This window comes from Vanellus vanellus (assembly GCF_965231255.1).
Source record: "Vanellus vanellus genome assembly, chromosome: 1".
Lineage (NCBI taxonomy): Eukaryota > Metazoa > Chordata > Aves > Charadriiformes > Charadriidae > Vanellus > Vanellus vanellus.
The window spans coordinates 6,294,289-6,322,082 of NC_138905.1; positions in this window are offsets into that span (position 1 = coordinate 6,294,289).

Genomic DNA, 27,794 nt, shown 5'->3' on the forward strand with positions numbered 1-27,794 from the left:
GTGGATGCTCTGAGATAGAGACATTTGACTTGAATCATGAGGTTTATCAACCTAACTGTGCTCCAGCACTCTAACTTTACAAAACACTTCACAGACAATATTTAGTCCTTAAAAGAACTTCCTTAAAAACTAAGAATGTCAGTATTCCACACAATCGTTAAAGACCGCATGACATTCTCAAGTGAAGCAGAGATTTAGTCCTGAAATAAGAACAAAGTTTTGTCTCACCTTTGTGCACTTCAGTTCTGCACTCCAATCCTTCAAATAACTGCTGCAATTCAGAATATTCTCTCATGTTTTTGCTGTGAATGATTTTGCTAGTGCATTCAGGGCACTTAAACTACGTTTCTTCTCTGAACTGCTCTCTGGAGAAGGCTTTCTCACCCCAGTAAGTATAAAGAGAGCGCAAGTATACAAATCTCCTAACTTAGGTACCTACACTGTAAATACCCTCTGAGGGACTGTTGCTACAGAATGCAGCATTAAGACGTGCAGCGATACCTAGAAGAATTACTAAAGCGTTGTCACAGGCAGGCAGCTACGTATCATTTTTCTGTCACTGAGCACCTTTACAGCATTAAAAATATTCTAAGTGCTCAAACTATGTGCAAAGTAAATCCCTTTTAAACCAAGACGGGTAAAGAATAAACAGTAAAACGTTTGGCTTGTTTTTTCCTTTTCTTATTTTCCCCACACCAGAAAATTATCATTTGTGAGGCTGTAAAATGTTGGAACAATAAGAGCAATTTTATAAAATGTTTTAACAGTTTGAAAAATGTTCTGCTCGGAGGATGAGGAGTATATATGTGTATATATATGGGGTTGGTTGTTCTTTTTCACGCTGCTTTTCTGACGCACAAAATGCTTTAGTTCATTGAATTTATTAAAAGAAAATTGCGTGTCAGTGTTTCTGATCCAGTGATTGGCTGAACTTATCTCCTGAGAACTGTGGGAGAGAAGGAATTCTTATGCTTTGTTTTTGCAATGCCACCTCTGGAGGTAGATCCAGAATATTGATATCAAGGGACGCACCTAAAGCTTATTGAAATCAATCGGAAGACTGACCGTGGTGATAATGATACGTGCTACTAACCACAATTTTGGAAAATCCTTAAGCAGCAGCTTTATACTGCAATGGGATTTGAGTAAATTCTTAAGCGTTTTGCTGCACTGAGATTACATCCTGGAACTGGGGCTTATATACCTGCATTTATCAAACGTGGGATGTGTATATGTTTGCAGGTGTGCGTACATGTGTCCAAATGAGCCATACACGTAGAGCTGCTATGCCTTTATTACCAAGAGCAGGTATCCAAAAACCCATCGCTCAGATAAGATAATACAGAACTGCAAAAACTGACTGGTTCCTCCTGCTGCGTCTTCCCCCCTTTCTCAAGGAGACAGTTCTGCTGTTACATTTGCCAGGCTGTCACTGGCGATTTCTCTGCTGTGGGGAGATCCAGACTCCAGCCATCAGTATATCACGTCTAAGTTATGTTGTGCTGAACACTCACATACGATTTTTCAGGCTATAGAGTTCTGCGTTCCGCATAAGACCTTTTAGATGAGAGCAGGATCTGTAGCAGATTTACATCACGAGGTGAACCGAATTACAAGAATCGAATTATTTTTATGCCTAACTAACTCACTAATTTTAAAGCTTTCTCGTGTTTACTTCAGACCCCAAAGCTTCGTGGAGGTATGAACTGATCTGCTCTCTTGTTATCCAAATGGAATATGCAAAAATCCCTGTCCACAAGAATTAATTCGCGCTCAAATGTATCTGCCATACCACAGCAGCACGTAAGCCATGCAGTAAGGACTTTAAAAATAAAGGCGAAATCATGTTGGTAGGTGTGGGCAATGGAAGAGCCCTGGTAAACATCGAATGACAAAAGGCTGCCAGTGCTTATGGGTCTGAGAGGCCAACACATGTCACTCTCAAGCAAAACTAGAACAAAAAGCTGGGTCCAACGGTTGCTTTGGAAGATCTTTTTCATGTGAGTTTGTTATGTTGTTTTGGAACTGCAAAGCTCTCGACAGAGATAATAGGGATAAAAATGTTGTGTTACTCTGGAGAGTGTTTTGAGGTAGCGTTACTTCTGAGTTTATTTTGTGCTGCAGTTGTGTACTGTATTCGTAGTGTGGGGTTTTTTTTTGTGGCTGCTTTGTGCTAAATTACTGCAGTACAAAAGTTTCCTATCTCGCTTCTCTCTACTTCCTCCCCATCTTTCAAAAAATGCTACTTCAATAAGTAGCTGAAGATAACTTGCTGAAGAGTCCTGTGTCTATTTCTCAATCATTTTGCCCTAAACAACTTTTGTTTTATGGTTCACAATAAGCAAATCCTTACTTGCTGGAACATAATTTTTTCCAGTGGCTGTGGCACCGTATTAATCCTGAATTATTTTTCTGAAATATTAGCTGTGCAAGAAACTGCACTTAAATAAAACAGTATTTGCCTGGAAATTATGTGAAACTGTAAGAGGAGAAGAGTTTATTTTAGAGATGGATAGGAATGATAGACAGACCCAAATACTTATCTACGCATGTCCAGATGGTACACTTTAGTGATCTGAGCTTAGAAATGTATGAGAAAAACTTGTGATTTCTAATCTTGGGTCTGACACCACTTCCCTCTGTGGCCTAAGGCTAACCACTTAACTTCTCCATGCCTCAGTTCACCATTTGCCTCTAACTTTCAGTCTATAACAGCAGCTGTTTTCACTTTCTTTGGTAATTAGGCAAGCAATCTCTTGCTTGAGGCCTGGCATTAAAAGCTAGCACCCTGCTTAAAGAACAGAGGAGATTTTTTACACAGGTCACACTCATTTTTCCTGGTTTCCAATACTTCTTAAAGGTTCCTTTTGACATATCTTGCACATGATAAAGCAATCAAGATATTTAGGTTCCTGTAGATGTAATAGCTGAACAGCCCACACTTACCGGTGCACTACATCTGCTGCTCCTCCAGCCACAAGTGGAGGGAGGAAACACAGGTGAGGACTTCAGGTACATCATCATGATCTCACTATCTACGATTCCAGCCACGGGACACTGTGATTGTATCTCCATAACTGAATAAAACAGATCAGGGACCATTTTCTGCTGCCAAGACCTAGTATATGCTTCATACTTAAAAAATACATATTTTTCTCCCCTCAAATACAGTGGTTGTATTCAAACTGCTTATGGGGATTGGTCCTTTTCATATACTATCCCTTCTGCTACTGGGAGAGGTTTAGTTGGGATAGGGTTAATTGACACAGGACAAACTCACATGAGGGAGAAATCTGCAGGTTGCATGAGGACTGCAAACCATTCTCAAGCCATAGACCAGTTTTATTTGCCTGGATGGATATGGGCATATCCCAGGGAAGTATCCTGACTGTTAGGTGAGTAATAAGTTTAAGAAATAAAGCCTTTTAAATGTCCTCTATGGATAACTGACATACTTGCTGTTCTGATAAAAGTAATAATGCCTAAGAAGTTTCTCTTTAGCAGTGAATCTCAAAATATACAGGTAATAGAGTGTCATCATCTCCAATTTACAAATGGGAAACTATGACCAAAACAGAAGAAATAACATATCCAAAGTCACTCAGCACACATACAAGCAGGACAGGTTTCAGGCTTGAGGCTCCCAAGACCTGTTGGGTGTTCTGTGCTGTGGAAAACGGGGTTTCCCAAAACCAAACGGTGGGTAGATTTTATTTAGCAACTTATGTTGTGCAACGTTCTTACACAATTAACTCTGATTAAAATAGTTTTAGAATGAACTAGCAAGTCCCAGGACGATTAGTGAGTGGTCTCAGTTACTCAGAAAGCTTTTCCCAGACCTAAGTTTCCTCAGATGTTCACACTGCTCCTCTGATTGGGAAGTATATTTCTTCCTTTTGAGATACAAGATCAGTGCCTTATATCTTGCCAGTGCCTTGTTCAATGGCATTACCTATCTACCTAATAAATGTTTGTGTAGCATTTATTTTCGCGGCCACATCAATTTACGACCTTGTCATTGATAGTATATCCAACAAAATCCTTCTGCTCCCTGGTCATTTCCAACTGAACACTCCATTTACAGAAGAATTTTTGTTATTGGTCCCCAGATGCATGCACTTGCCCTCAGTACTATTGAATTTCATCCCATTTCTATTACTCTCAATTTCAGACTCATCCAGTTGTTCCTTGCAGATTACAGAATCATAGAATGGTTGGAGTTGGATGGGACCTTAAAGAGCATCTCATTCCACCCCCCCTGCCACGGGCAGGGACACCTCCCACCAGACCAGGTTGCTCCAAGCCCCATCCAGCCTGGCCTTGAGCACCTCCAGGGATGGGGCAGCCACAGCTTCTCTGGGCAACCTGGGCCAGTGCCTCACCACCCTCAGAGTGAAAAATTTCTTCCTGATATCTAATCTAAATATAACTTCATTGCAGGCTCATCAAACAACACCTCCAAGTCCTTCTCCTCAGGGCTGCTCCCAATCCATTCCCCGCCCAGCCTATATTTGTGCTTGGGATTGCTGCGACCCATGTGCGGGACCTTGCACTTGCCCTTGTTGAACTTCATGAGGTTGACACGGGCCCATCTCTCAAAGCTGTCCAGGTCCCTCTGCACAGCATCCCTTCGCTTCAGATGCTCTGAACCTCTCTGTATCATCACCAGGCTTTATTAATGTACTCTCACTTTCTATGCCAGGACTGCTAGTGAAAGTATTCAGTAGTATTGCTCCCAAGACTCCTCTTTCAGCCTTTCTTCAGACTGAAAACTTCCAATCTCAGCAGTATCTGTTGCAGCCTATTGGCTGTCTGGTCTGTGGGCAACCCCACAGTTCTCTATGCTCTTCATAGTTTCACATTTTCCTGGTTTATACTTCAGTTTTAACTTTTATACGGTGATGCTGAAGGAAACCAGTGTGGCGTGGTTTTTGTTTTGTTTTGTAAATGAAAAACAATTAAATTACTCCAGCAAGGTCTACCTTTCGCATCCCAAACTGTGATTTACTCATTTTTCTGAATATTTTTAATTTTTCTTTTCCTTTGAGATTTGTTTCAAAGCTTTTATACTGCTCAGGTAGGACTAACAAGTCTGTAGTGAGTTGAATCATTTTCCTTTCTACTTTCTGAAAATAATCCCTACAGCTTCAACTACCTATGCCTTAGAGATTTAGTGCTACTGGCTCTGCAACTTCTTGTTGTTTTGTAATTCAGGCACATCAGGTCATCCTGACTTCTTTTCAACCCTCCGAGTTTTGCTTCTTAATAATTTCCATTTCCTTACCTTGGTGTGTATTAGTCATCCTGCCTTCGCTACCGTGTTCTGCAATGCTGTTCTTATCAGCCGCTTCAGTACTAGTAAATAAAGCAGGACCTTGGCACAAGCTCAAAGGCTGACAAATAACCATCCATGCCATTTAATTGCACAGATACAATCGACCATTTTTGACCCACACAAACTAGTACTGACAGGTGATGCTCACGCCCAGGTCAGGGACAGATCCAAGTAAGAAATATGGGTGTGACCATCCTGCTCTGGGAGGTGTAGAGAATTTAATCATATCAATACTAGCACTTGCTCCACCCACATGCAAGATTTTATGTTCATTTTATTCATTAGCATAGCTGTATCCATTGAAGCCAAGGCACAGTATTCATTTAGAGCAGTTCATATTTTTCCTCCCTCCACTGCTAATTCTTACTTTGCAGTTAAAAAAAAAAAAAAAAAACAACGAAGACCGAGGTACTCAGCAACTCACTAAGTTGGGTACAATCCTCAAAACAGGGTGAAATGAAACAGGACTAGAAATGCAGAGTGGATTTCTATATGCCTTTATAGATTTCTTTGTCAAGCCTCTGGCTTGTAAGCACCTCCCTGCTTGAGTCTTTTTTTATTCGCTCCATGTTGTGATTTTATCTATTTTCTTTTCTCTTTTGGACAATAGGTTATTTAACTTCTCCCTAGCATTTCCTCTTCCCGATCTGTTGTCTCTGTGGTCTTTTTATAGCTTTGTTTGGCTGATTTGGGTTTGCATGATTTCTCACTCTAATAACCTCTTCGTGTAAGGGTGACAGGGAAGGTGCCATGCAGGGTGGAAAACTCCTTCTTCTTTGTTGTTGTCTCCTGTGTGATCTGACAGGCTGGGAGAGGAACACAAAAGTGGGAGGGATGGAAATGGGATGCACCGGATCTGCCAGAATTCCCCCCTTTTAACATTTCTGCCAGGTTTTCTAGAAATGACAGGTTCTTCCACCCTTTTGTTTGAGCCTTTCAAGGGGAGAGGGTGGGACTGAGTGGCAGTAGCATGAAAGGGTGGCTGGAGAAAGAAAATAGTCGTAGGCTTGATGTGATGATTTGGGTTTGCAAAGGCTTCACCTTGGGTGAGTTTCTTTTTGCACGATCCAAACGAGCAGTGGTTTGGCTGTAGGTACCGTTTAACTCAGAATGACTTGTTCTAGGGGAGTGGGGCAAGAGGAGGGCTCATATGGCTGTTCTGGTTTATGGTCTATTTAATCTCAGCAAGGGGGAAAAGACTCCAAGAAAAGACAAAAAAGAATGAAAATAAGACTAATGTTCGGTCTTCTGTGGCTAAGAAGATTCTGAGCTATTACAACATCAAATAACACAGCCAAACCCTGTCACTGTTTTCTCTCTTTATTTTCTGCCAAGCACAGAGCAGCTAGAGACCAATGGCCTGTTCAACTAATTTATAGCAGCTTTGTTTCACCTTCACACTGAAAAAAAAAAAACCAAAACCAAAACCAGAGCATTGTTTTCCTCCATTTTACCACACATCTTTGCTCATTTACAGTCTTCATTGCTCCTCTCCCTCCATCCACCTGCTCATATGTCATTTGCTTTAATATTCCACTTTCTTACCCCACTGTTAAAACTTTTCACACCACCCTCATGGTGCTGCTCGTAAGATGTTTTTGCCATAGTTTTTCATCGCATTTTTTTCCTTGGAAGATGCCAAAAAATGTTCTGGCTCGGGAGAACTGCCCACTTGCCAAACTGGCTACCATGCCTTGTTTTCCAGGAGACTGAGATTATACAGTTCTCCCAGTTAGAAGATCTGTTTTCAAAATTACATCAAATCCCAGTATTCCTAGTAAAGAGCAATTTACGTCACCTTTAGGATTAAAAATATGAGCCATGTAGGGTCAAGGTTACTTAAGATCAAGATTTTATGCTGGATTTGTAACACCTAAAGGCCTTTTTTCTTATGTTACCATCTCAAATCTGTTGCCACAGCTCAAGTCTGAGGGATAATGTCATTTCTCTATATTCCTCTCTTCTTTTGTTTTTGTTTTACAGCAGGGAATTATCCAGGACTCACTCCAGTTTATTACAGCAGAGACCAAGCAGTCGTCAGTAAGTCTGTCAGGAGTGGTTCTGGTTGGGCTCCTGAGAGTCACTTCTGCCTCTCTCTCCATCGTTGCTCCTCTCTGACATTTAGTGGCTCTTCACAATCACGTTTCTAATTTATTTGCAGGGGCTCTCTCTGTAGGTTCCTCCTTCAAAGCTTGGACTTGGTTCATTTCCTGGCACTGTCCTTCAGGGTCTGGAGAGAGACCACTGATGACTCAAGTAGTTCATGGGAGCAAGGAGAAATCACCCTCCCAAAACCTTGGAGTACCACTCTGCATGCCAGCTGCACCCTATAGGCATCAAAGCTGGCCGTAATACGGGTTCAGCGTGCCCTTTTCTCAGCAGCTTTGCATGCATATAAAAGACCTGCTCTTCCTTCTGCTGTAGGTGGAAAGAAACCAGGAAAAACTACGCTTTTTTTTGCAAAACAACCGCTCACTGCAGTCTTTAAAGGCTGAGTTTATAAGAACAAATTATGGATCTCTGAGATCTCAAAGACTTAATTAGAAACATTCTAAATATAACTTTATTTTTTGCCAGACATTTTAATAAGTATATTTGGGTGGCTCATTCCACTTCTGAATCCATAATTCCCTAATGCTTTGAAGTCCTTTCTATGAAACTGCAAACCATCCCGGTTATAGACATTTCTGTAATACATTGTCTGTTAAATAGGGCTCTAATTCTGCCTGCGACTTAATTTGACATTAGACTCCCCAAAAATACAACCTCGTGTTAGTGCAATAGTAATTCAGTACTTAAGTGTACTTTGCTATCCCATAATAAGTCTCGTACAACCCCAAGGTGCGCTTTCCCTGCATCGGATAGTGCCTTCCATGCCCCAAGGCAGTAAACCCCACCGGTCTGCAAGGTGATACAGAAGCTACTCCCGTTGACGCATGATGGATGTCTTCTCCAGACCGTGGGGCTGATGTTCTCTGGGGACAACCCTGGGAGGAGCCCGGGCAAGGCGCACTTTCTCCGAGTGGAGTACTGGAGTTGCCCTGCCTGCCCTGGTGCCTCTGGACTCCTCCGTGTTTGTGGGGATGAGCATCACCTAGCAATCCATGGCTCAGCACATCATCCCGTCTTTTGCACCTCTACATAATCATGAATCATGTCAGGCTGTCATAATTCAGAGCCTGTGACCTGGTTCCTCTAAGTACTACATCATCAGCTACAGAAAATTCTCATTTAAATGAATAAGGTGCAGTGGGTATATTTTGTAATTCCCGTGCCATCTTACACTGATAGCCTTAAAGATTTGCTGCAATGTCTCATCCTTTGCTGCAGTCCCTGCAAATTTATTCCATGTTATTTCTGAGACTGGATAATTGTTTCTTATATTTACATTATTATATTTTCTGGGTTTCTTCAATCTGTACACTCTCTCAATCAAACCTAAGCTAAACATGTTTTTAAACCCAATATTGCCGTTTTATTCCTGTAACTATAACAGACTTGATCAGTTCCAGTTAAAGATAAACTTCAGATCACGTAATCCTTTACTCAGAATTACTTTCATGCTATGCGTTCTCAATTATACTTCTCTCCCCTCTACGTATTTACATTTTCCATTTGTTTTTTTTTCCAAGTTTTCTATGTTTAGTTTATCATTTATAAGCATTTCATTATTTTTTAATGAAAAAAAGATCAGTCTTTGCTTCAGCATTTTTCCGACAATCCCCATGCAGAACTGCTCCATGTTGCTGTCTACTCTGTCCCCTGGAAGGAGGCCCAGTGTGCACGAGAACTTGTCTATTTTTCTGACTAAGTTGGCCCACTGAATGGCACTACCTGTCCCTGCAAACCTTGTCACTCTCCACTCTCCTGGTCAGCGAGTCGTGAGATGTTCTTTTTTGTTCCTGCTACTCCGGCCTGAAAACTCTGGCAAAATGGTTGCATTTATTTCTAAGCGCTGGATGTTGTCTGGGTTTGTACATGTTCCCACTTCTCAAGCACCCTTTTTTCTTTGACATTTTCTTACTGTTTATTCTGCAGCATCTCTTCCAAATTTCTCACTTGCTGTGACCTCCTGCTTCCCAGCTTCCTCTCCTGCCGGTCAGTCTGTCGAGAGTAGCTGCAACTTGTATTCCTTTTAACATTTTCATTCTGCCTTGAGTATTTCTGCAGCTTGGCACGTCCCGATAGCATTTTCCCTAAGTCTAAATCCACGTCTTCCAGGAGTCTTTCCTTGCAGCTCTGGAACTTTGATGCTGGTCAGTATCTGATCTCCTTTAATGCGGCCTGACAAAGTGCTGGAGTTACACGTCTGACTCATTAGTTTAAAATCAGTCAACAAATACTTCAAAAGGACTCTTCCTCTTTTTCTGGTTGCCAATGAAATCTCTGGTTTTCCAAAGTTTCACTTTTGTTGGGAGGGCAATATTCCCCAAATTTATGAAACTTACCCATTTATTCTGGCTTAATTATTTTCAGCTAAAGCAAATGATGTTACTGTAAGCTCTAGGTCAACGCTGTGGATTTAGTTCAGTATGAACTAAACACGTCTGGCAGCAAAGTCTTAGCAACTGACGCTGTTGAAGAAAGGACCGTTGTGAGCTCTTTCAAAGCTGATTTGGAAGCAGTCAAATACTATGGCATTTTGGAAAAGCAGACCCCTCTGTACTCCTGCTTCCCAAAGCTGGGACAGAGAAAACTGTAACGTTTGACCAGGTTCTGCCTGGAAGAGCTCTGTCTTTTTAGGGTCACTTCTTCAAACCCAGTTGTCCCAGTTTCAGCTGGGATACAATTAGTTTTCTTTCTAGTAGCTGTTGTGTTTTGGATTTAGTATGAGAATAATGCTGATAACACATTGTTTTAGATGTTGCTGAGTGATGTTTACATTAGTCAGGGACCTTTTCTGCTTCCCGTAGAAGCTGAGGAGGAGCATAGACAGGACAAGCTGGCCAAAGGAATATTCCATACCACAGACGTTATGCTCAGTGTACAAATGGGGGCTGCTTGGGGGGGGGAGGGGGCTGGAATCCACGATCCCTGCTCAGGAGGGCCGGGCAACAGATCATCGGGTGGTGAGAGCGACTTGTGTTGTATCACGTTATTTTGTATATTCTTTTACTATTATTAATATTATTATTATTTCCCTCTTCCATTATTGCTCTATTAAATTTCCTTTATCTCAACCCACGAGGGTTGGGTTTTTTTGGTTTGTTTTCCCCTTTCTTATCTCCCCCTTCTCCCTACCCTATTGGGGGAGGCAGGGTCTGGGAGGGAGTGAGTGAACAGCTGTGTGGTTCCAGTTGCTGTCTAGGGTTATACCACGACACCAGTGCAGCTGGAATACCAAAAAAAACCAAGCAAAAAAATAAAGTAAAATAATGAAATGAAATAAAATGACATGAAACGAAATAATGAAATGAAATAAAATATAAAATATAAATAAAAACAAATCAAAGCTTCATCTCCTAAATTGTAAGTTAGAAACAGTCATTAAAAAAAGAAAAAAAGGAAGAAAAAAACCCCAGAAACTGCAGTTCTCATACAGTCTCTTGATTCCAACTGTTGTGCAGTTAAAAATATCTTGTAAAAATATCTTGTATGACTCACAGTAAAACTGTGAGAGGTCCTGATACTTGCTTTAAGGCCAGAACTGGGACCTGTGCTTTGCTTAGGTGTGAAGTCAATTAAACATGGGAAATACCGATTAGTTAAATAACTGTGATAAATCATTTCTACATTTGAATATTTATTTAGAGAAATTTTCCCAGTATATAAGGTCTCATTCTTTGAAGGTAATGTTGTGCGAAGTAATCAAACACAAAGTGCAGAACTGCCTCCTTCAGCCATGTTATATTACAAACTGTACTGAGCATCAGTTAGGACGCTGGAAAATTGTGACATCAGTTTAGGCTGGCTGACCTTCTTGCATCAAAATTGATAATTCTTGGGTCCAGCTTAGATCTGGACTCTCCTCAAGGATCTAAAAAAGCTGCAAGTAATAGCTTTCCATGCTATTTCCATGCTTGCACTCTCTAATTCCAAAGAAGATGCTGATGTGAAATGAAAATACAAAGAAATAGCACAGGTAAGCACTTTTTGAAGGGCTTGAGGTTTGTTTAGTAATTTTCATGCTTTTTTCTTTTCATAATGCTATCTAAGCAGAAGAGTAACTTTGAAATACAAAGCATCATTTTTATTATCTTAAGAGACATATAACAGGTATTTAAAACATCATTTTAAATGCAGAGTATGATGCTAACAAAATCAAGTGGGTTTTTATTGATTGAAAAATCTGTGATTGATTGTGATTAAAGTTAGAGGCAGGTTTTTAAAACAATTACACTTTTCTAAAAAAAAAAAAATTAATATGGGCTAAATTATTTCATTAACATTGAGACACCTTTCTGGAGAAAAAAACAAACAAACAAAAAAAAAACCCAAAAAACAAAACCAACCACATTAAAATTAAATTTGTGTGTCATTACTTCAAACATGTCCTTATTAGTAGCTACCTAGATGATCATGGTCCTTCATGCATTCATGTTTAATTCCCAGTTATTCACAGTTCGCTAATTGGTGTGATATGGGATGAATATTGATGGTACAGTCTTAAGATGTTTTCCATACCAAAGGAGCAGGCATATTTATTGTCCCTTTACACAGCAAAAAACAAAGTTCCCAACAGATCTGACTTTGAAATTTGGCTAAAACACCCTCGCTGTGTGCCGTACATTGGCTCATTGCGCAGAGAGCCCTGCAACGTGCATGTTGGAAAATACAATGCAATACAATAAGAACAAACAAACAAATAAATAAGAACAAAGTAAAATAGCTAAGTTCAGCTGTTTAATTTGTATAAACTTCTTGAAAAGCTCTGGACCTACAATAGTAGATGACTATTAACAGTGGTGTGACGTGGTGTTTCTAATAGAGGATGGCCAGTGCGTGATGTTGGCTATACAGCCTTACATCTAGACTGAAACATTAGTGGTTTATGTTAGGGAAAAAGTCTTAGGAATTCAGATCTGTGTCAGAGTTTTCCCCAAGTCGAGTGTTAACATCCCACTTTGAGCTCGTCTGTGCATCTGTGTTAAATCTGGCATGGCCGTGAGCCAAAATTATTCAGAGGGGAGGAGAAACATCCTTCAGAACCAGTGAAAAAAATGACATTCTCCTTCACTTGTTTCCAAGCATTTTTGTTTGTTTGTCTGTTTTTGCCATAGGGTAGAGCATGCTTGACCAGAGGGATGCGTTAGTGAGCAACAAAGCAACTCAAGCTGGCTTGGGAGTCTAATCTACGAGAATCTCACCTCTGAGGAGCTGGGAGAGAACCTCAGACATCTCAAGGGGAGCCTGAGAGATTATCTTTGAGCAAACACCTTAGTGGGATGGTCCAAACTGACACTTAAAATAGGGATACAACAGGAAAATATGCAAGAAGTAAATGCAAGAGGGGAACAGGATGGAGGATTTCAAGAGGAGACAATGCATCTAAAGGAGAACAAGTCATAGCATGACACAAAACCTCATATCCTATCTGCAAGAAAGGATTTTTTCCTAACCAAAGACAAAAAATGGAGTTTTCAAAGGAGTAAATACGTACCCTATTATGGAACTGGCCAGGAAAATGCAGGCTCACGATTGTGCCCCATCCCTTCTTCACCCTGGCCACAGTGTGCGGCGTGTGAAATAAACCAATCTATACAAGCATGTGAACTTCTTAATGGATTTTATTTTCTTTTGAAATGGCTCAACTTGTTGTTGAAATGTGAAGAAATACAGCTACTCTCTAAATGTTCAGAAAGCCAATGTGCGAAAAGAAAAAGCATTAACATTTAACTTGCATTTGAGATGGTCTTCACCTTTGATCAGATAGGATAACATTAAAAAATGTTATTGAAATAGTGACATTTCCAATTTTCAGGCAACACGATTTTGCACATAACATGCAGGATAGATTTGGCCCAAATTCTTTTTACTCAAAAATTACAGTTTTAGTACAATCTGGGTAGTCTATAAATTCAGCTCAGCTTCTCTGACCTAATTAAAAGAAAAATTTAAATACATTATATAAAGTAATAGATTATTTTTCACTTGTTCAAAATGCTGTGGGTTTTTTATGAAATATGTTAATTCAAAACCTTACTTTTTTCTTAATCTGAGACAAAGCACATTTTAGGTTAAAGAAAATGATGTGTTCTAAACGAAGTGGGTTTTTTTCACATTTCAATTTGCTGCTTTTTTTTCCTTTGGTTTTTTTTTTTTTTTTGTTGTTGTTTGGTGAGGTTTTTTTTCTAGTCAGTGGCAATGGCTGATGACCTGGGGAAAAAGGCAGTTAAATTTCCAGTTCTTCATACTGTTATAAGCAATGCAAGGCCATAGAAGGTCATTTCTTTTAGGTAATTCTACATGACAGAGAGAGAGAGAGACACTCTGGCTACATCTATACCAGTAAACTGAACAGTGCAGTGCGCTAGACACAAGCACTCACATTTCAAACGTCACCCTTTCCGCTGAATTCTCAGCACGGTCTCTGGCATGATTTTGACCCGGTCCAAATCGCATTCTCCCAATCAATGCCCAAGCTTGGTACAGGGCTCAGCTTAGGGCAGGAATAATTTTTAATAGGCAGCTTGCCTACATACCCACCCAGTTGTAGACAGAAAGAGTAAGTTCAGCTAAATACACCAGAATGGTCCCTGGACCATTCAATTTTCTATTAAAGACAGCCTCCAAGGCTACATTTAAGATCAGATTTAGCCTCCATACAGAAGCCAGGTATGCAAGCTTGGCTCCAGGCAGAGCTGAAGGCTACCTTCCGCAGCAGACAGGATCCCATCAGCAACTCGGAAGCATTTGATGCAAAAGCATGTATTTAAGAAAATAAGCGGTTAGTGGCGTAAGCACACAGAGCAGACGTGCAGGCATTAAGTGGAACGATCCCATTTCAAACGAGCTGCATTAAGAAGTCTTTGAAAACCCTTCCACCTCGCAAGTGAGCCGAGTAATCCAGTCTTCGTGATGTTTTCATAGGAGGCAGGTTGCTAATGCTGAGGGGGCAGAAAAATAAAGACATGAAGGAGGCAGCAAGCTTAGGACGAGAACATGGCTTAAAAGCAAGGACCAAATCTAAAGCTGCCATAGCAGTTTCAATGGTGGTAAAGGAGGGACTTATTCCCCCAGAAAATTTGGAGTTAAATCCCGCGGTCACTGTATTCAGTAGTACAATGTCCCCTGACTTCAGAAGGGGTTAGGTTTCACCCCGATCTCCTTCTGTATTTTTCTTTTTCAGTCGTTCCTTCTCACCACCCACTTTTGCATCTGTCCCCACTTACTACGTCTGCAAGTAGGGAGCAGCTGCTTTCTTCCCTTATCACTCCTCTATGTTTCCCTTCTCTCACCCACTAATACGAGGAAAAGAGTGCACAAAACACTTATTCAATGAAAGACCTCAAGAGCTTAGTTGCAGAGTGCACAGAACCTCCTTTATAACAGCGTGTTTCTTTTCGGGTTTATGGCAGAGGTGGATTTCTTTTCTGTCTTGAAGATCTCTCAAAAGACGAGTAGACTTGCCAAAATGTACGGGCACGCACACTCAGGCTTGCACATCTCAAAGCTATCAAACATGTCACGTTTCATTTCTTTCACCTGCTTTCGGGCTGTGGACACCTGTGACTTATTGGCAGCACATATTGGTTGCGATGGGGAAAGTTTCAGATACAGGAATTAGCTTTGTACTCCTCTGGCTTCATGAAACCATTTTTGATTCTTTATGGCAGGGGGGTTGGAACTCGATGATCTTCAAGTTCCTTTCCAACCTAAACCGTTCTATGATTCTATGATCATTGTATGATTCTCCCTCAAACATTCAGTATCCGTTTGAAGCAATTCTGTATGCTTAAAATAAAAATACGTTAAAAAAAAAACAAAAAAACAAAAAAAAACCCAAACAAACAAAAAAAACAAAGCCCAAACAATCTTTCTTTGGAATTCTACAAAAGCCTACACAAAGAAAACTAATGAAACCCAAAAAAAGTGAGTAATAATTTAGTTTTTTAATACACAATAGCTTCTCTTGTGGCAAGCGGAATCGGCAGTCTGCAAAATGAGCAACAGATGCTCTCAGGTAGTAAGAGTTACTAAGCAGAAAGAGCTTTAGTAGCAGTTGCTAGGTGGTGCAGGAACCATTTCTGGTAGCAGATGCTACCAGGTACTCGGGATATTTGTGCTTCTCTGATCATCTGTTGCGCGGGCTTCACTCTTTCCAATGACTCAGAGCTGAAAGCATTTGGAGTTTAGCGTATTTCTGCTGGATTTAGGTGAAGTTAGTGGGTTTCAGAAGGGCAGCAATCAATATAAAAGCCAACTTACCTGAAGACTGTGAAGGAACAGAGTTTTCATGCACAGATTTTGAAAGAGTTTTTGGAAGCTTTGTCAATAAAACATGCATCAATATTGTGAGTTTATAGTTCTTTTTTTTTTCTGTGAACAAACACAAAACTTATCCAGAGGCTTGAATGTTTTACTACTGAAAATACAGACTGAGTTTTTAAAAGTTAATGGAGACACAATTTCTTTTGTCGATTTTTTTCTTCCCGGTAATTCCACAAAAATTCTCAATTTATCATCTAATATTGACAAAATGCACTAAACTAGACTGGCAAAGCTGACGGCTGGTATGTGATGATTCTGTTGTCCAAGGCAGCGTGGGCACAGCTTTTGACAGCTGTAAGAGGTATCAACTCCTAATTCTTTTTAGGGGGTTTGACACCCATATGCCCATCACAGTGCAATGTAGCCATTATCTGTGATGTACTGGGCATGTGTCCGCTAAGCTTTTTCATTTGATCTATGAAATTTAAACACTTAATGGAATAAAAACTGGAACCCTTGTCCCAGCCTCTAGTTCAATGCTCTAATCACCATTCTTCAGTTTTGAAGGGACTACTTACAGTTTCTTATACAATGCAAAATGGTTCCAACAAGGACAGCTGAGAAAGAAATACAGATCTGGTGCTTCAGGCAATATTCTGAGTGGCAGGAAATGTGTGAAAAATTTTAATCTGAATATTGTTTTCCCTCCTCCTGGACATTTATTTCAAGCACAGACAGATCTATTAGACAAAAAAAAAAAAAAGAAAAAAAAAACAAAACAAAACAACAAAAAAAAAACACAGAAAAAAAGACTGGCCACTGGCCACCCTTTCCTGGGACTGATTTGTGTACCCGGTTCAAATTCCCACATCCCAGCCAAACCCACATGGCAAATTCAGCATGAATTTGGAAGAAGGGTTTCTGACAATCATCAGCTGCATTTTTCACCCAGCGTTATTCATCAGCTCTTCTTTCAGGATCACAGTGCAAGGATCCTGAGACACAGTATCTTTTTGCAGAAATGCAAGTGAGTGTTTTGAGACGTGATTTGATTTTTGTCTCAGATCCATAAATTGGTGATCATTAGCAAAACAGGTTAGAAGGTATGTAATCGCTTAAATAAGTGGCAGAGGGCTAGGAATCTCGGCTTGTAAATGTAATTACAGAGCCTGTCAATAGCCATTGATTTCCTTAGATGGATTACTTGAAAGCATTCAGAAAGCTGGCAATAAAATGGAGGAATGCTACAGAGCTCCAAAAAGAGCAAATAGCTTTTTTCCATCTCTTCCTCCAAGTAGCATACTTACACGGTGGAGTATCTTACACTTCAGGACCATCTTTTGTATCTTTGGGAGAAGATGCTCAGCATTCCTCTCGTTCTCCTGTGCATGCTGATTTTAGTGCCTTTCACTGAACTTTGCATTTAAAAATCCTCACTAAATGCTCTAACATGAAAAGACTACTAATCAACATTTCTGTTCTCATAGTCCATCTGCCTTCTCTTGAGTGACTATTTTCTCATTAATATCTAATGTTTCTTCACATTATCAGGTTTTAAATTGTCCTACTGTGAACTAAAAATTAATTCTTGTAAAATTGCTATGCCTCCTTGCAACTTCTTTCTTTGAGCTCTGTATCTGACCTTGTTGATAGGAGGGAAATATTTAAAGACCAAGTCCAGAAACCTTTCTGTGCTTTGTTGGAATTTGCAGCAGGATGGATAAATGGCACCAAAAATTCCAAACAAAGCTGAACTGTAGTTGAGAAGAGAAAGAAATGTAAACTCATTGTGGAAGTCACCTGTCAGGTAATAAAAATATTAATATCTGGAACTCCAATTCAAACAGTAGACCGGAGGAATATTATTATAATTAGTGCCAGTAGATAACAACCTCTTTTCTGCGCAAGAAATGATAGACGTCCAGCCAAATATTTAACAGCAGGAAATAAAAAATGGGTATCATAGACAATTGCCACTAGGTATATCACATTACTCTTGCATCTTCTTATTTTTGAACGTTTTCCTCATTCCTTTAACAATTGCCACTGGAAAACTTTCCCATGTTCTTTTTTACACGCAAGAATATAAATTCTATTCTGTCCACTTGGAGGTATTGAAATATGACATCATCAGCTGGAAATAAACAGGGGAAAATTACCTTCCAGTAGAAGGTGGGTTTTTTTATATTGATGTAGAGATGCTGTAAGCTGCTCCACTCTCCTGCAACACGAGGTGTTTGGAGGGCAGGATGAAAGTGTAGACAATACAGAGTAGTCTTCCAGTGCTCCGCTGCTTGTCTTCCTAGTGTGTGAATTAAAGTAGATTTAGGACTGCGATAATTTCTGTTAGGTGAAGATTTTGAGAGAGTTAATAATCCAGTCACACAGCTCAGCTGGTGTAGCTTGCCTCAGTCCCACCCCATCTTGAGGACTAATGGCCAGTGGACCCACAATCGAGAACTCAAAAACCTCCTAATCCTGATAAATCAGTGGAATTCCTCTCTCAGATAATTCAGTGATGGTTTCTGAGCTGGTTTTAGAAACCTCCAAGGATATGGTCTCCTGTGTTTATCATATACCTCTGCTTTGAAGGAATTTCTGCTAGCAGCTCAGGGCTAGAGGAAGGAGAGCAAACACTGACATTTCAGCCCCTGTCATCAAACAGCATCTAACACAGGATCTTTATCTTTGGATTTACAGAGAAAATATGAAGCTGTTTGGACTTCCTTACTAATTTGGGGCAAAAAGGAGATTACCACCACCATATGTTGGCTGGTGAACTAAATTTTCTTGAAACAATCTACAGAAGGTAGACAGGCTGGAGAGCTGGGCAGAGAAGAACCTAATGAGGTTCAACAAAAGCAAGTGCAGGGTCCTGCACCTGGGGAGGAAGAATGCAAAGCACCAGTATAGGTTAGGGACAGACCTGCTGGGAAGTAGTTCTGAGGAGAGGGATCTGGGGGTCCTAGTAGACAGTAAATTATCCATGGCCCAGCAATGTGCCCTTGTTGCCAAAAAGGCCAATGGAATCCTGGGCTGCATAGGGAAGAGTGTGGCCAGTAGGTCGAGGGAGGTCATTCTCCCCCTCTACTCTGCACTGGTGAGGCCACAACTGGAATACTGTGTCCAGTTTTGGGCTTCCCAGTTCAAGAGGGACAGGGAACTGCTGGAGCGAGTCCAGCAAAGGGCAACTAAGATGATGAAGGGCTTGGAGCATCTCCTTTATGAGGAAAGGCTGAGAGAGCTGGGACTCTTTAGCCTGGAGAAGAGAAGGCTGAGGGGAGACCTTATTATGGCGTACAAGTATCTAAAGGGTGGGTTGAAGGAGGAGGGAGCCAGGCTCTTTTCAATGGTTCCCAGTGACAGGACGAGGGGCAATGGGCACAAGTTAGAACATAGGAAGTTCCGTTCAAATACACGGAATAACTTATTTATGGTGAGGGTGACAGAGCAGTGGCACAGGCTGCCCAGGGAGGTGGTGGAGTCCCCTTCTCTGGAGATTTTCAAGACCCGCCTGGATGCAGTCCTGAGTAATGTGCTCTGGGCAATCCTGCTTTGGCAGGGGAGTTGGACTAGATGATCTCTAGAGGTCCCTTCCAACTCTGAAACTCCGTGATTCCATATTGACCGTAAGAGTGCTGCAGAAGTGGATATAAGACAAGTAACCATATGTGGTCAAAAGGATTGTATGGACATGCTTTTCTTTCAATAACATCTGCAAGATGAGGAATTCATTGGCTGTGGTGGCTAGGAAATAGTCTAGGAAATATCAAGCCCCTCCACCGCGTGCATAGACAAGGATGAACACTTCCAGGGTGTCGGATGGCCTGAGAGCCTGGCCCTTTGTTGGGAAGCTCTTTGGAAGAGAAATCTTGTCCTCTTTAGGGTTTGTGAAGCCCTTGTATCCTCTGCAGCAGAAAACAGGTGTGCAGAAAGCAATAGAAAACAGCAATCTGCTGAACACGCCACCCAGATTTGAGAACAAGACAGACAGCTAGGGGAAAAAAAAAAAAAAAAAAAGCGATAAAAATAAAAGTTAAGTCACTTTAAAAATCCCTTAAAAACTCTCCAGGGTATTGCAAATCCCTGTAGGCATAGAGACTACATAGCTGTGGATTTTTCTGTAGAATTCTGCAGACTTTGCAAACACTTTAGGATGCCGCAGGGAGCGGGTGCTTTCTAGTTGTCATTGCTGGAGTATAGCTAGCCAATTATGGGTTTGTTTCTCGGCACCTTTAATATTTTCTATTCACTTTATCGTTTTCCCTTAATTTTTATTAAGCTAATCATAGTCTTGCAGTTGCCAGCCTGATGGACTTGGAGAAGCGGTTGTTAAGTAAAGCAAGTTTGTCCCTCGAGAGATTCTCTCACAGTCAGATAACAATTCTAATAATAACAATGATATGGGGAGGGGAGGAAAACAATAATTCGGGCAATAGAATATAGTGTTCATTATGTTAATTTACTCCAAAGCGTTTATACAGTGTTTCTTGGCACTAGGAAATGAAATTCAGCCAGTCCCGTTCATGTAAGGAATATAGCAACATCACGTGAAGCGTTCAGGGTTTAATTTAGGGCAGAGAAACAGGGTAATGTGTTAATCCTTCATCCCATAAAACCTACATTCAAAACGTTGCACGCCACAAGTGAAAGTAAGGGGCATTTTTTTCCATTAAGCAGCCCCATTTGACTATTTACTTGCTATACAAACTATTGGCAAAGATTATTCGTTATGGCTAGCTGTAATCACTCCAGGGAGGCTCAGGGCTAGAAAAAGGTATGAGGAGGAAGATAGGGCAAGTTAAAACTGAGATGATTTGGCAAGGAGGTATGGAAACACTTCAGCAGTAGTGTTTTGCCCTCTGACTGTTATGTACTTTGTGTATCTCTTACCTGAGCCTCATCGAGGGAGATTCTGCTCTGTCAGTAACCACCAACCTCCAAGTTCCCTGGACGATTTCTGGATAACTCAGATTTTATGCTGGGACTGTCTCACAGGGCATAGGGAAGTGAGAGTCCACTGTTGTTTTAAACTTGTTTGAAGCATCCACGTTTCTCCCCTATGTTGGTGCTGACATGCCATGTGAAGGCTCACCAGTATGAGGATGTAAGTCACCCCTTGGCGTAAAGCGGAGAGTTTGCACAAGGAGGGGTGTACCAGATATGCAGGTTAAACATGGGAGTTTCATGAGGGTCACCTGGAGTGAGGAAATCCCATTGAAAGTTGAGTCTACCCAGTAGGTGAGAGGGAATAGGTTTACTCCAGGGCTGACCTCACCTCCTTCCTCTTCTGACGATCTCAATAGTGGAATCTTCCAGAATTTCAGGCTTCCAAATGGAGTTGTGTTTGTATGGGGAGCCAGGGCATGGTGGAGGTGATGAACATCTACATCTGACATGGTGCTGGATCCCGTTCCACATTGCTACTCTAGTATTTTTGGCATGAGGGCTACCTTGGAAGAGTATTTGTGGCTGCTAGCCCTGCCCCGTAGTCCTTTAGCTTTTCAGACAGATGCACATTACTGGAGGAGCAGGGGCTAAATATTCCATCCAAATTCTGGGCAGGCTTTAAAAAGCAAAAAGGGAAAAAAAAAAAAAAAAAAAAGGATGTTTTTTCTCCATCTCTCTGCTCCCTCTGTTTTCAAGCAGGAACTGAGGAGAATCCTAATTCCATTGAAATCAGCAGGAATCAGTTGTGTTCCCATTGACTGCAATAGGCATAAGTCCTTGGTGCATAATACATACAGTAATAGTTTTTCCTATTCTCAGAATTTGGAGATGAGGAATAAAAAAACCCAAAATGTGGCATAAAGCAGAAGAAAGGAGGAAACTGTCCATTTAACCAAACAAAACAAATCTTTGACTGCCTAAAAAACCCTAACGAGTAAGCCTGTCTGGACCTACATCTGATCATTCTCTGTCTGGTAAAGAGATGATGGGAGAAGAGAAGTGGATACAACTGCATGAGGCTGCTGAACTTCTTGAAAGTGATTTTGATTTTAAAATGGAGATTGCTTACAAGATGCTTGTACTGAAATACTGACTGTGACCATAACCAAGTGACCAAGTCCAAGCAAATCCACACCTACTTTAAACTGCCTTACTCATATGCCAGACCCCGGTAACCTCCAATTTGGAGTATACAATATCAACTTGGCCACGGTGTTGAGTATGCACACGGACATTTGGTTTGCTCTGGGCTCTGTAACGATACAGCTCCACTGTACCAGAACTGACTGATCAAAAGCAAACCCAGGGTGGTCTGTGGATGCTGCAATCATGGCTGGTTCTTGCACTCCACCACCCGCTCAAAGGGGCAAAACACAGGGAGCTGAACGCTGCGGACAGGCAGGCGCTTGGTGAAGCTCTCCACGGTGGTATTTGTTGGGTAGCACGGTGGGAGTTGGCATGCCCATCGCGAGGCACAGTCTCAGCCCCAAAGTAGCTGCCAGCCTTTAAAAAAGTTCAGCCACCCCTCGTTAGGAAAATGGTAATGCGGGAAACAAAGGCACAGGAACAACCTAATGTGGAAAAGGGGGTTCTTAAATCAGTTTCTCCACCAAAACTTTGATGAAATATTCAAAATGTTGAAGGAAACGTAAGCATAAGCGAATCTGAATTCCTATTTACTTTATAAATTAGACTATATTGCACATACACTGCTAGTGTGAGAACGCGTGTGTACATGTATGTGTGGCCCCATATAATTAACGCTCATAGACTTAAGCAACGATTCCTCAGAGAGTTTCAGTTATATTTCCCCACTGAAATTCTTCCATATGAAAAAAAAAAAAAATCTTTCCTAGAAGCCAAAGCAAAGAATGTTGGGGTATCTGATCTCTTTAATACCTTTTCAATTCTTGAACCTGTTTGGTTTTTCTTTTCTGTGGGTTTTTTGTTGTTTTTTTTTTTTTTTTAGTAGAACATTGCCACTGAAGTTATTTTCAGAACATCATATAGATTTTTCTTTGAAACATCTGTGTTAACTTTTATCATCCTTGCTCTGCTTTGTAATTTTGGAAACAGATATAAAGAATGAGCAACCCAGAGCACAGTAATATAGTGGGAAGCATCCTTCATAAGTCAATTGAGGAATTTAATAATCTCTTTAGAAATAAGCTCTGCAGCTATGAGAAAAATGTGTGGGTTAAAGGCCTTCCAATTAAGAAAGGTTTCTCTGTGGATTTATAGGCTGGTGGTTAGCTCTTCCTGTTCGTGTTTCCATGGCAACTGTCAGGTAGATTTTCTGCTACTTGCTAGGAAGTTGGAAATGTTGAGTCTGGTTGAGCCTTTCAATTCACTGAAGCTTAAATGAAATTCTTTGCAAGGAACTGGCATTTAGCCTGGGTCATTTATTCATATCTAGAAGAGAAATCAATTATAGTAATCAAATGTGCAAATTTTTTTTTTATTGGAATTATTTTAGGTACACAATTTTTATTATTATTGTACCACAATCTATTTTTAATGCTAGGGTAGGAAAGGTTTGAAATGCTGCAGCTGGCCTCTTTGCTACTGATGGCTTATGGCTTTAATTACAGCCCAAGACACACACAGGCATGTCTCTTTCTGGTTTGCTTTTACAAGCTATAATCACTCCCGGTGATATTCATGATACCAGCTCGAATCCTGTAGACTCATTAGAGTTGAGACACCTTTATTGCGAGACACACAGCTCACCACCTTTTCTCCTTTCAATTTTCTTGTCTTGTTGATTTGTTTGAATTAGGCTTGAGGAAAGTAAATAATTTGTATGCTGTTATACAAACTTTCTGAGTACATCGTGTTTTAATTCCGCATCAGAATCTCTGTGTGTTTGCGCACTTCTTTGTGCTTCGTATATTTTCCATCCCACACTGACTGCTGCTTGACAGCTCCGTGCAAGCTTCATTCTTTTAATTCTCTAACATCAGATACGTAGGCGTGCGCGGTGTGTACCTATACTTTCAGCCTTTCTGTAATGCATAATCCGTACCACCCAACGAGCTGTGTCCTGCAGGCTTTATGTGAATAATACCGTGTAGACTTCATTGACTTTTCTTGCAAGAATAAAACCAGCATGGCTTGGCCCGAAGATCACAGATTATCTAAACAGAGGCAGGATGGTCTTCTGGGTAGAGCAGTAGTTATGAGCTTGGAAAACCTGAGGGCTTGTTTCCCCGCTCGGCCCCTGGCTTCCAGGGAAAAGAGAGAATTATTTAGTGGCGGATCTTAAACTCCTTCGAAGTCCTCTCATACCGGAGTTAATGGAGCTGTGACAATTTATGCTAGCTAAGAATCTGCTCCATTACCTGAGCCTCACTCCAGCTGTATAATAGAAATAATAGCAGTGCCCTACCTCAGAGAGGTGTCGTGAGAATAAATAGTTAGACAGGAAAGTGTTATGATACTATGATAATGAAGACCAGAAAAATACCTGCGATAGACAGAAATCAGCATAACTGATCTGACATTTACTTTTATTCTTTCAGTCCTTCTACAGAGAGACAATAATAACTTGACAAAGAAAAAGTGATGCTCAGCCCCCATTCTGCTGTTTCTTTGCTTTGCTTGCTTTTCTTTCTTGCCTTTGTCCTTTCTTTCTTAGGATTTCCACTAACTTTCTCTAAAAGCTTTTAAGAACCAGTTAACAAATATTTCATTTCCTTTTCACCCTCACCTTGTCCCAGCATATTTAATTGTTTTTCTCTTTTGCTCTGTTCTGCTCATCTTCATTTCCATGGATTAAGTCCAAAAACTGTATACACAGAAATCCAAACAGACTTTAAACTTTAACTTTAAACACAAAATTAGTTCCTCTGGCATTGATAAAGCAGCCAGAACCAATTCACAGCGCTGAAAATTTTAGCAGTCACTTCCAGGCCACCTCAGAGACAGAGAACCGATTTGGGTCCAAGAAGACATAGCATCTTGTGATAGAATACCTTATCCAACATATTAAAGATATGTTTAGACTGCAGATTTTGTCTATACAGCTCAATTGGGTGCTAGAAATTGTGTAGGAGGGGCAACATGACTGTCCAGTCCTCATAACTGACCTTTTTTCTTAGACAGATTTGACACCCCAGGCTAATATCCTTGGTCTTACTTTGCTATAGTATATATAACTCTAAGTTTTCTGTGTGGATATCTTCTTTCCCTTTGGGTCTGCCAAAGAGCTGCACTGAGCCTTTCTATGTGTTTCCAGAGAAGGTTACATCACTCTGAGCACCAGTGTGAATTTGTGGCTTGTTATCATCAGACGCTCACCAAGGAGCTGAGTGACTGGATGGACTCACAGATGCATAGGTAGGAGGAGGTGCCTCAATAACATCCACTGCACAAGGAAACGACTCAGTTGCTGAATGAGTGTCTGGTTCTTACAGCCAGGAGAATGTTGGGGGAAACCACTCTGATCTTCTGCCCTGGTTAGGTCTGTATACTTCACCAGGACATGGAGCTGAGCCTAGTCCACAAATCAGATTTTAAACCACCTCAGTCCTCAAGAGACTAAACTGTTTTGCACCACAGGCAGGTAACAGAAAACCAATGTACTGCCAGCGCCATCAGCACGTACTGACAGTTCTGCTCTGACGTCCGTGTTGGCTGCCCTTGTTCTCTGGTTTATGACCTTAGTTTTAACCAGCAAAGGGAGGAGTAGCTGTGGATGTTCAGAGGACTGCGTCCATGACAACTCAGCTCTACATGGCCTCCCTCCAAGGCTCGGACCCTACTCCTTTCCTGCAGCAAACACACCTGGAATAGGCAGGATTGATCCTTCTTCATCACAGTAGAAGATGGTAGTGTGACCATGACTTTTAAAAGATTTGAAAATATCCTCTAGTGGTACTACACAAACAGAAGACAGGGTCCCTGTATTATGGTTCGGGAAATTTCAATACATTGTGGATTACAATTCCAAGAGGCTGAAGTTATAACTTGAGTTTCCTCGGTATGTCTCTTCTGTGGCTATTCGAACATCGGGTTCAGGCTCACACGGTGAAAGAAGCCAAGTGCCTACTTAACCTCAGCCTGGCGCAGCACATGGGCGAGAAGAGGTTGGGGAACAACTCTACTTCACTGCTCTCTACATAGTGCAGCTGACCCAGTGGTGATGAGTTGGCAAGCTAAGGGTGGAAACTCCAGTCTGCCTCGCTGTGGTGCAACTAAGCAAGGAAATGGGGGGGTATTGAGACTGCGAACAATAATGTGCCTGGGGTGGTTATCTTTATGCACCAGTCTTTGCTGACAGCTGTGTGTAATTTTTTTTAATCATGTCTCTGAATACCTGCTGAATATCTGACTCGAAAGCAGTACCATGTATAAGCTGCAAGTGTCAAAATGGCAAAGGGCTGGAAAGCACCGATGCTTGTTACGCAAAACCCGAAGCAGTACATTCCCCCACTGCTGTATATAGCCACATCTGTTTTAAATGTAAAGGCTGCTGTTGCAGGTGACCTTATATACTTTCAAGCATTAAAGTATGTTAGCGAGTGTGTTTTGGAAAGGTTAAAAAAGATGTCATTTCTTTTTTCAGAAGCTATTAGTTGGATACAAGCAGAGTATTTCAACCACATAGTGTTATTGTAGGAAATACGAGGATCACTTCAGATTCAGTAATGGCTTGTTCTTCCTGGCACTAAAGAATTGTGGCATCTAATTAATGACTGTACTTCTCCATCACAATCCCAATATAGATTCATATTTCCATTTATGCAGGTGCTCACAGGATTATCCATATACAATTACTCTGTGGTTGTTCTCAACAGTTCTGCTGCAAGGCAAGAAACATTTTTACTGAGTCACTCTCTTTCCTTCTAAGCAAAACAGCAGAATGAAGAAATGAAAATGAGATTTTCTTTAAGTGCAATGCCTGGACTTCTTCACTGAGGAATGAGGAGTGGTAGCAAAAGACAGGACCTATTTGACTAGTGAGGTGAGAGCATTTCTGCCAAATGGTTTGCCAAACTGCTGGGGGCGGCCTTAAACTGGGTATGGGGGAAGATGGTGATAACAACTTTAATTTGCCTGGTACGAAAATCAGGGACAAACCCTGTCAAAAGGGGTCACCTTGAGTGCCTACACACAGACTAAGGCAGACAGGGAAACAGGCAGGAGGAATCAGGCTGTAGGTGTGGATACAACCACTGCTGGAGCAACTGGGACATCGTAGGACTGGAGACCTCCCTGGGTCCCTTCCATCCCAAAAGAGTCTGTGATCTGTGACCTGAGTGGAGTTGCTCAGTATTTGCATTCCTGTAGAAGGCATTGATTCAGACCATAGTCTTTCCTTTTTCAATTCTTCTGTCTTAATTGATCAACATTGTCTTTTTCCAGAAAAACAACTTTTACTTTCAATTCTTCTCCTACTTACTGTAGTATAAATCTGAAATAACTTCATGGAGACCAATGCAGTGATCCAAATTTACATTGCTGTCATTGATGTGTGGTTCAAGAGCTTTACAGCATGAGGACATTTAAAGGTGGTGGTGGGGACAGACAAAGTTTTAGATACGCTCTCTGTTCTCTATATGGATATACCCACCTTTCCAACCCAAAAGAACAGCTCTTGAGTTTTTGAACTTCATTTAAAAGCTCTAGAGTATTGACACTGAGAGGCTACTTTTTTTCTTATTTCTGTATATGGGATCAGCCTGCTCCCTTTCCAGCTCTCCTACTTCACATCAGCAGAAACAGGCCAATGTCATGCAGTCCCCCACCTGAGAGTGAGAAAAAAGGTACGGATCATCGAAGTCACACAGATAACTGCTCCTTATCTTACACCCTTTCAAATACTAGCAGGCACACATCATTAGGAAGATCTTTACATTGCGTAATTTAAATCTGAGACACAAATTTATTTGAAAATGCTTCAGCCACTACTGATTGTTCTTATTATTTAAAAAAAAAAAAAAAAAGAAAGAGCTAGTCTTAATTGTTGCTATGGTAACTAACACATCTGCCAGGATATGTTGCTGTGGGAAAAGAGTGTGAATTCTGTGAACATTTCCTGTTGTCTTTCCATGGAAAGACTTAGAGCGGGGTTCCATAGTGGCAACTTTACAAACTCAACTAGAAGGCACTGTGAAATTGAAAGGCGAGCAGTGTG